This window comes from Quercus suber, unplaced genomic scaffold (assembly GCF_002906115.3).
Source record: "Quercus suber isolate HL8 unplaced genomic scaffold, Cork oak 2.0 scaffold_389, whole genome shotgun sequence".
In the NCBI taxonomy this organism is placed as follows: domain Eukaryota; kingdom Viridiplantae; phylum Streptophyta; class Magnoliopsida; order Fagales; family Fagaceae; genus Quercus; species Quercus suber.
The window spans coordinates 90,108-97,569 of NW_027069841.1; positions in this window are offsets into that span (position 1 = coordinate 90,108).

Consider the following 7,462-nt stretch of genomic DNA (forward strand, 5'->3'; position numbering starts at 1 on the left):
TTATGACTAAGGCTTTGTTTTAACTATTGTATAAAACTTAGGTACAGTTTCTCATCTATTGTATTTTAAGTATAACAAGTAATGAATTACACCTAAGTTTTGTCTACACTGCAATATTAAGTATAAAACTTTTTTAATAATTTGTTCATGTGATTTGTTATTATTGGTACAATATTACTTTTACATGAGTCATTGTTATCATTTTTCTTATGCAATCATCACAACATATCATTTTAGCAGGTTACGAAAAAAAAAGGCCCGTAGGTCCTCCTCCTTCTTGTTTGGATGAATTAGATTTCCGTTCAAACAAATGAAAGTGCAAGGAATATACACATTGTATAAGTATGTCAATGACAAAAATTGCAAATAATAACAACCAAGCTTGTATCCCAAATTTTTGGGGTCCGTTATGAATCCTATTAATCAAGGTTGACTATATATACCTTTTTCTATTATCCATTCTATCCAAAGTCATACTTTCTGTTACTTATTTAATTGTCATTTTTAATTACAATTTACTTCTACTAATATTATTGTATCTTTCTCTACATTTTTTTTTCTTCCCTCAACTTGAATTAGCTTTATATTTCTTATTAGTACATTAATCACTCTCCTTTGAACATGAACAAACCATCTCTTGCAACTCTTCATTGTATTTAATTTCATCAATAGGGCCCCCACTTTTAAGTGAATTTTCCTCATTTCAAATATTTTATTGCCATGTATTTTCAATTATCTATTTTAACACTCTCATTTCACGTACACTCATTTTATGAATATGTTTTATCTTAACACTCTCATTTAACGTACACTCATTTTATTATAGACTTATAAAAAATTCCCTTTTAACTTAAGAAAACTCCGAATGAGTTTCTCCATTTCATCCACCCTGCACGATTTACATTCTCTTTAATCTCACAATATTTATAAACTACTGATTCAAAATATCTAAAGCTTTCTCTGTTTGGTATCTTTTGAGCATCGGGTTGTACTCTATTTTAGTTATACTTCATCGAAAACAGGTAGGTATTTTTTATTACATGCATGAATCTTCTTATATATTCTTTTCCTACAATACAACACTTTGGAAAGTTGTCTAACCGAGTTACGTTAGCGAGGATAGGTAGGAAAGTAAACAAATTGAGTTTAGATTGTACGGGGATGTGAGATAATTAAAGCAATCACTTAAATTGCGGATAACAGTTCTTCATTTCAGGGTATCACATACTCCATAGAAACCAAAATAGCATAAAACATGACATTCATAGTTTCATTTTCTTTTCTTTTCTTTAGTTTGAGTTTTGTCGGCAATAATCAATTTTGTTTTGTCCTGTGCCATCTATTTCCTAGTTGAAGATGCGATTAGAAGAGGAAGTGGCTGATATGATGAAAACCAAAGATGATTTATCAGAGGTAAAATCTCCATTCAATTTGCATTTCTTTGTAACTAGTATTTCCTTGAACTTTACCCTTCTCTTTTGGTGTTTCTTACTATAACTTTTTCATTCTGTCATGCATGGCTCTACCAGTCAATAAACAAAGTAAAGCTTCACTTAAAAGGCCTAAAAGAGTTGAATATGAAACTGAAAGCACGCAAACAAGAGGTAATTTTCCCTCTCTAATTCCTTAATTCATATTCTATTGTGTCCTTATATTTATTTTTGTAGTTAATTTCTTTTGCATTTTTTTTTTAATAGCCTTTTCTGTACAAAGGAAACTCCAATTCAGGTGAACATCTGAGTCTCTCTCTTAAAATAATGGAACCTGCCGCCACTGAACCTCGAAAGCTCATCATCAAGGAAACCACAAATACAATAGCCCATCAAACAATCTCAGTTGTTAATCATAGCTGTACAAATCAGCAACATTTGGGAAATTGATTCGCACATAGCTGATTAAAATGTAAAAATTGATTCGCCAGTATTTTTTCAGTCGATGAAACAGGTACATAGCTGGGGCTGAAAAGCAGATGTAGGTTTTGTTATGTTGGGTCGTCGTTTTAAGTGTCTGTTTAGGAACAGTTTATTTAGATAAAATTGAAAACTTTTTATTGAAAGTGTTGTAGATAAAACTAAAAGGTAGCTAAAATAGTATAATGAAGCTCATAAATAGTACCAAAAAGTGCAATGGGACCCATGAATAGTAGCAAAAATAAGTTAAATAGTAGGAAAAAAAAAAAAAGGCTTTTTAAACAATCTTAAACGCACACTAAGTGTAAATAAAGAAAGGGACAAAGTTTAGTTACAAAATTGGTTGTAGGTTTAGACTACAACCTTACTCAATATCATTTTATTGGAAATGAATTTTGACAAATCCACTATTAGATTACATCTTCTTCTTATATCTTCCATACTTGCAAAATTTCTAGAAAATTAAAGATCAATAGCTATGTTATCAATAAATTAATTAAATTGCAAATTTTTATAGTTTAAAATTATGCATAAAATATAAGCTTATAGATCATATAGTAATTAATATTCGATTGGCATAAAATTTGACATGTGTATTGAGAGTGTAAAGAATATGCAATTTAACGGTTAAATTTTCAAAATATGTAATAAAATTTATTTTATTGAGTAAAGTTGTAGCCTTAGGCTACAATCAATTTTGTAACTAAATTTTGTCTTAAAAAAAATTATCCCATGACAGTTGACATATATACTCATGTTGACTCTTTCTTGATTTTTATTTTTTTTATGCTAATTAATCTTGTCACTTATGTTCTGATTTTACATTAACGGGCATAAACTATTTATTTTGGAGGAAGATCGAATTGATTTAAATCCTCAAATGTGATACATATGACATTTAATATATAAAATAAAATGAACAACTGAACATTGGATTATTATTATTATTATTTTCATTTTTGTATTTTTTTTGACAAATTGTGTTAGTTGAATATACATAATTGCATATATTCTTCGAAAAAATTGTGTACATTTTTTGAAAAGTGTGTACATTTAAAAAAAAAATAATGTACATTTCTTTAAAATTGTCTATATTTATAAATTTGTTTACATTATTTGAAAAAAAATATGTACAATGAATGTACAAAATTTTGTACCTCTTTGAAATTTTGGATACATTAAATATATATAATTGCGTAAATTCTTTGAAAATTTTGTATACATTGAATGTACAAATTGAGTACAATTTTAAAAAATTTGTATATATTTAATGTACAAAATTGAAAATTTCTGTATGTTAAATGTACATAATTTTGTACATTTTTAAACATATATAATTGTGTTAATTATTTGAAAATTTATGTACCTTAAATATACACAATTATGTGTATATTTGGATTTCTTTATTAGCATGCCATATGAATGCTTGACCTAATAATCAATGATCTTCAACACTTCATATTGTTATTTTCTTCACCATGTTTACATGAAATTCAAGATTGATCAAAGAATGCAAAGATGACAAAAATGTTTTCTTTTGATTGCTTTTAATTTCTTCAATTACATGTTAATTAACTTGTTTTGCTATCACATGCTAATTAACTTGGCTGCTTTCATGCTGATTTTCTGACATAACAGTTCTGTTAATTGCGTATCTAAGATGTAAATTAGCGGAGGCGTCTGACAGTTTTGGTTTATTGAAGGATTATTTCTATAATTTTATTTTATAATAGTATGAAAGTTTTGGAAAATCGCTTATTTTGAGTTTTTGAGGACCTAAAATAAACGTCCAAGATGTGGGAATGGTTAGCGACGTATAGCTCATAGGCTTGTGTTTTCTGATCGGCCCAATCCATTTTTGATGGAATAGATATTAGAATTCCCTTGTGGGTTATCTTAAATCCATTGTTAAATTAAAGTACATCATCCACAGTTGTCATTTCATTATATTAATAGCCCACTTAAAAATATGAATCCAAAAACACTTTTAAAAAAAACACACATTTACTTCTTTCGATACTTTTTCTGATGATAATAAGAATATATTTTAATCATTTAAAGTGGAGTGCCCAAAAAACTTAGGGAAACAATGTAAATGCATAGGCAAGGCCCAATAATCAATCATTTATTTCAGAATACTTGGGCTTGGGTTAATAACCGTCATTGTAAAAAAAAATAAATAAATAAAAACTCAATCCAACCTGTTGGGTTAAGGGGCCCGAAAGTATATATATTGGGTTTTGGGCCTTGATTGAATATGTTGAGTGGGCGAGGACATACAAACAGCATTGGAGAGGTAAGACTCAAAACCCCATAAGTAAGCTACAAGTGAAAGGGTTAGGGAAGGTATACCAAGGAGAAATGTCCCCTCGGCTAAACGAATCAAAGATCAAATTGTGTGTCCTATCATCCAGGATAACGTTCCAGAAAGTTTTATTGATAAGAACATGCACTATGAACGTACAGGAGGGATGGGAGCTAAGAAATATCTAAAGAAAAGCTACTATCACCATATTAAATATTCTGTAGCTAACTCTCTGGCCGCATTAATGAGGAAGTGATATCTTAACAATGTTTTTCAACTTTACAGCTACCTCCAAAAACTTAAGGAGGGTGCTGATAGGATAAGGATCAACACAAGCAATTTACTGTCCACGAGGAGGGTAGAGATGAGAAGGGAGAAATAGTATAAATCAAGAGGAAGACCCTAAGAGAAGGGGATTGAAAAATTAAGAAAGAAGTATTGTAGCAATTAAAACTATATTTGTAACCAACTGCAAGTAATATATATAAGAATTGATCTTCTCAGATAGTGCCGAGTATAATTTTCCTTAGATAAATCTAGTCAATTTTTGCTTTATTGTCTTATGGATCTATTATAATAGTTATCCAACTCATTATAACCTAATTTTCCAACTCACTCTCTACAAATTTATTGTATTGGGCTCATTGGGCCTAGATCCACTTCCTTTTAGGGATTCGGACTCAAATTGTGTCCTTACACAACCTCTTTCACATCTTTTATTATATTATTATTATTATTATTATTATTATTTATAATTTCCACCAACCAGCCAAAACAAAATTAACGTTATAATTTTATTTTATTTTAAAAATTAAAAATAAAAACAAATCAAATCAACATTATTGTTGGGGGGGGATTTTTTTTTTTTTTTTTTTTTTTTTGAGAAAGTTTCAACCTATGACGTCCACTCCTGATGATGATAACTCTTTATTATCAGACCAAGACACCAATCAGTTTTTGGTGTAGGCAAGAATTGAACACCAAATCTCTTATACTACCATTAGTAACTTTATTAATTGAACTAACTGGAATCCACTAGTTTTTCTCAATGCTAGTTTTATTTTTTTTTAGATTCCTTGTTTCCTAGTTATTCTCTTTTTTCTTTTTCTGAATTTAATTAAGTATTTCCACTGCCTAAGTTCTCTTAGAAGGATTTGGCTTACTTCCAGTATTTTTTTTAATTGGAAGTTTCCTTTTATTTTAAATACACAACAGCAAGGGATAATGAGCTTTAATCTCCACATTTTATTTAGTTAATAGGTGATATGACAATTTCTCAATTATTCTTTTTTTTTTAATTTAATTAAGTTTTTCCACCACTTGAGTTCTCCTGAAAGGGTTTGATTTACCTCTAGTACTTTTTTAATTGAAGATCTTTTTTTTATTTTAAATACACAATAGTAAGGGTAGTAGGATTTAATCTCCACTTTTTATTTAGTTAGTTGGTGATGTGGCAATTCCCAGTTATTCTCTTTATTTCTAAATTTAATTAAGTATTTCCACCACTTAAGTTCTTCTAGAAGGGTTTGACTTACCTCCAGTACTTTTATAACTAAAAATCTTATTTTATTTTAAATACACAATAGAAAGGGATAGTGGACTTTAATTATTCTCTTTTTTTCTAAATTTAATTAAGTATTTCTGCCGCCTGAGTTCTCCTAGAAGGGTTTAATTTATTTTCGGTACTTTTTTAACTAGGAGGTTTCATTTTGTTTTAAATACACAATAGCAAGGGGTAATGAGATTTAATCTCCACCTTTTATTTAGTTAGTGAGTAATATAACAATTTCTTATTAAAATAAAAATAAATTTTATTTAAAAAAAATACTGAAACTAAGCCTAACCCTTAGTTAGAAAGCCCTTATTATTTTTCTGAACTCTTTCAAATATCACGGTGTTTTGAAACAGAAGCACAAACAATAATGGAGCAGAGGCACAGTCCATGTCGAGATACAAGTTCTTGGACTGATTCCAATGACTTTGATGAGCGCGAGAGAGAGGTTGCTGACATTTTGGTGGAGTTTTATCATCAACTTAACGAATATGCTCGTCCACAAGTTTCAGTATGGGGTGCTAAGAGAAAGAGGTCTGTACCCGATGAAACCTATTCTCCTGCCCAAGCAGCTACTTTTCCAAATAACTCTGAGCCTCTGAGAGTTCAACCACTACGCAGTGTTCCATCAAACTCCTATACAAATACAACCATGAAAATCAACGATGAGTGTCTCCGTGCTCAACCTCTACGCACTGTTATTCCTTCAAACGATGGGTTATTTAGTACTGGAGCAACTAATCTTGTTTGTCACGGAGAGCCCAATTCTTTGGTCTTGCACTTGAAGCCTATGAAAAAACCCACCAACAAAAAGGTATTTCGTTTACTTTTTTTTTTTTTACTGTTTTTTTTTTTTTTCTTTTCTGATTTGTTGGACTTGGAGGGGGTAAATCTGATTCTTCGCCAAATTTTAATTTTGGTGTGGTTTGTATACTATCAATCCAGATAAAAGGTTAAACTGGTGCGGTAAAAAAATTGAACTGCTAGTAATCATCCAAAATCAATAGATCTAAAAGTTTTTATTTTATTTTTTTTTAATAAAGAAAAAAACCCTAGTTGCCACCATCTTACATCATAACAGGTACGACATGATGCCTATGCTTCATGTTCAGGGAACCCTAGCGATCATGGAGGGCATACATGCATGGTGACCTATCCAACCCGTAACACCTCTAGACTTAAACCACTATGATAGATTCCGAGTAAAGAACTGGAACTACAGTTGCTTTATATTTGCAACCATAAAACTTAGGAAAAGTGTCTATGTTTAATGTCATATATATTTATTCATAGTCAGTCCCAAACCTAAGAAAAGGAGAAGGGTTGTAGAACAATCAGACTAAAATTTAGTCACTCTATTAAGAATAAATCTACTTCTACGTGGCCAGTCCTAAACAATCTGTTAGAGGATTCATAGCTAGCCGATCCAAAAAATTTATGACTAAGGCTTTGTTTTAACTATTGTATAAAACTTAGGTACAGTTTCTCATCTATTGTATTTTAAGTATAACAAGTAATGAATTACACCTAAGTTTTGTCTACACTGCAATATTAAGTATAAAACTTTTTTAATAATTTGTTCATGTGATTTGTTATTATTGGTACAATATTACTTTTACATGAGTCATTGTTATCATTTTTCTTATGCAATCATCACAACATATCATTTTAGCAGGTTACGAAAAAAAAAGGCCC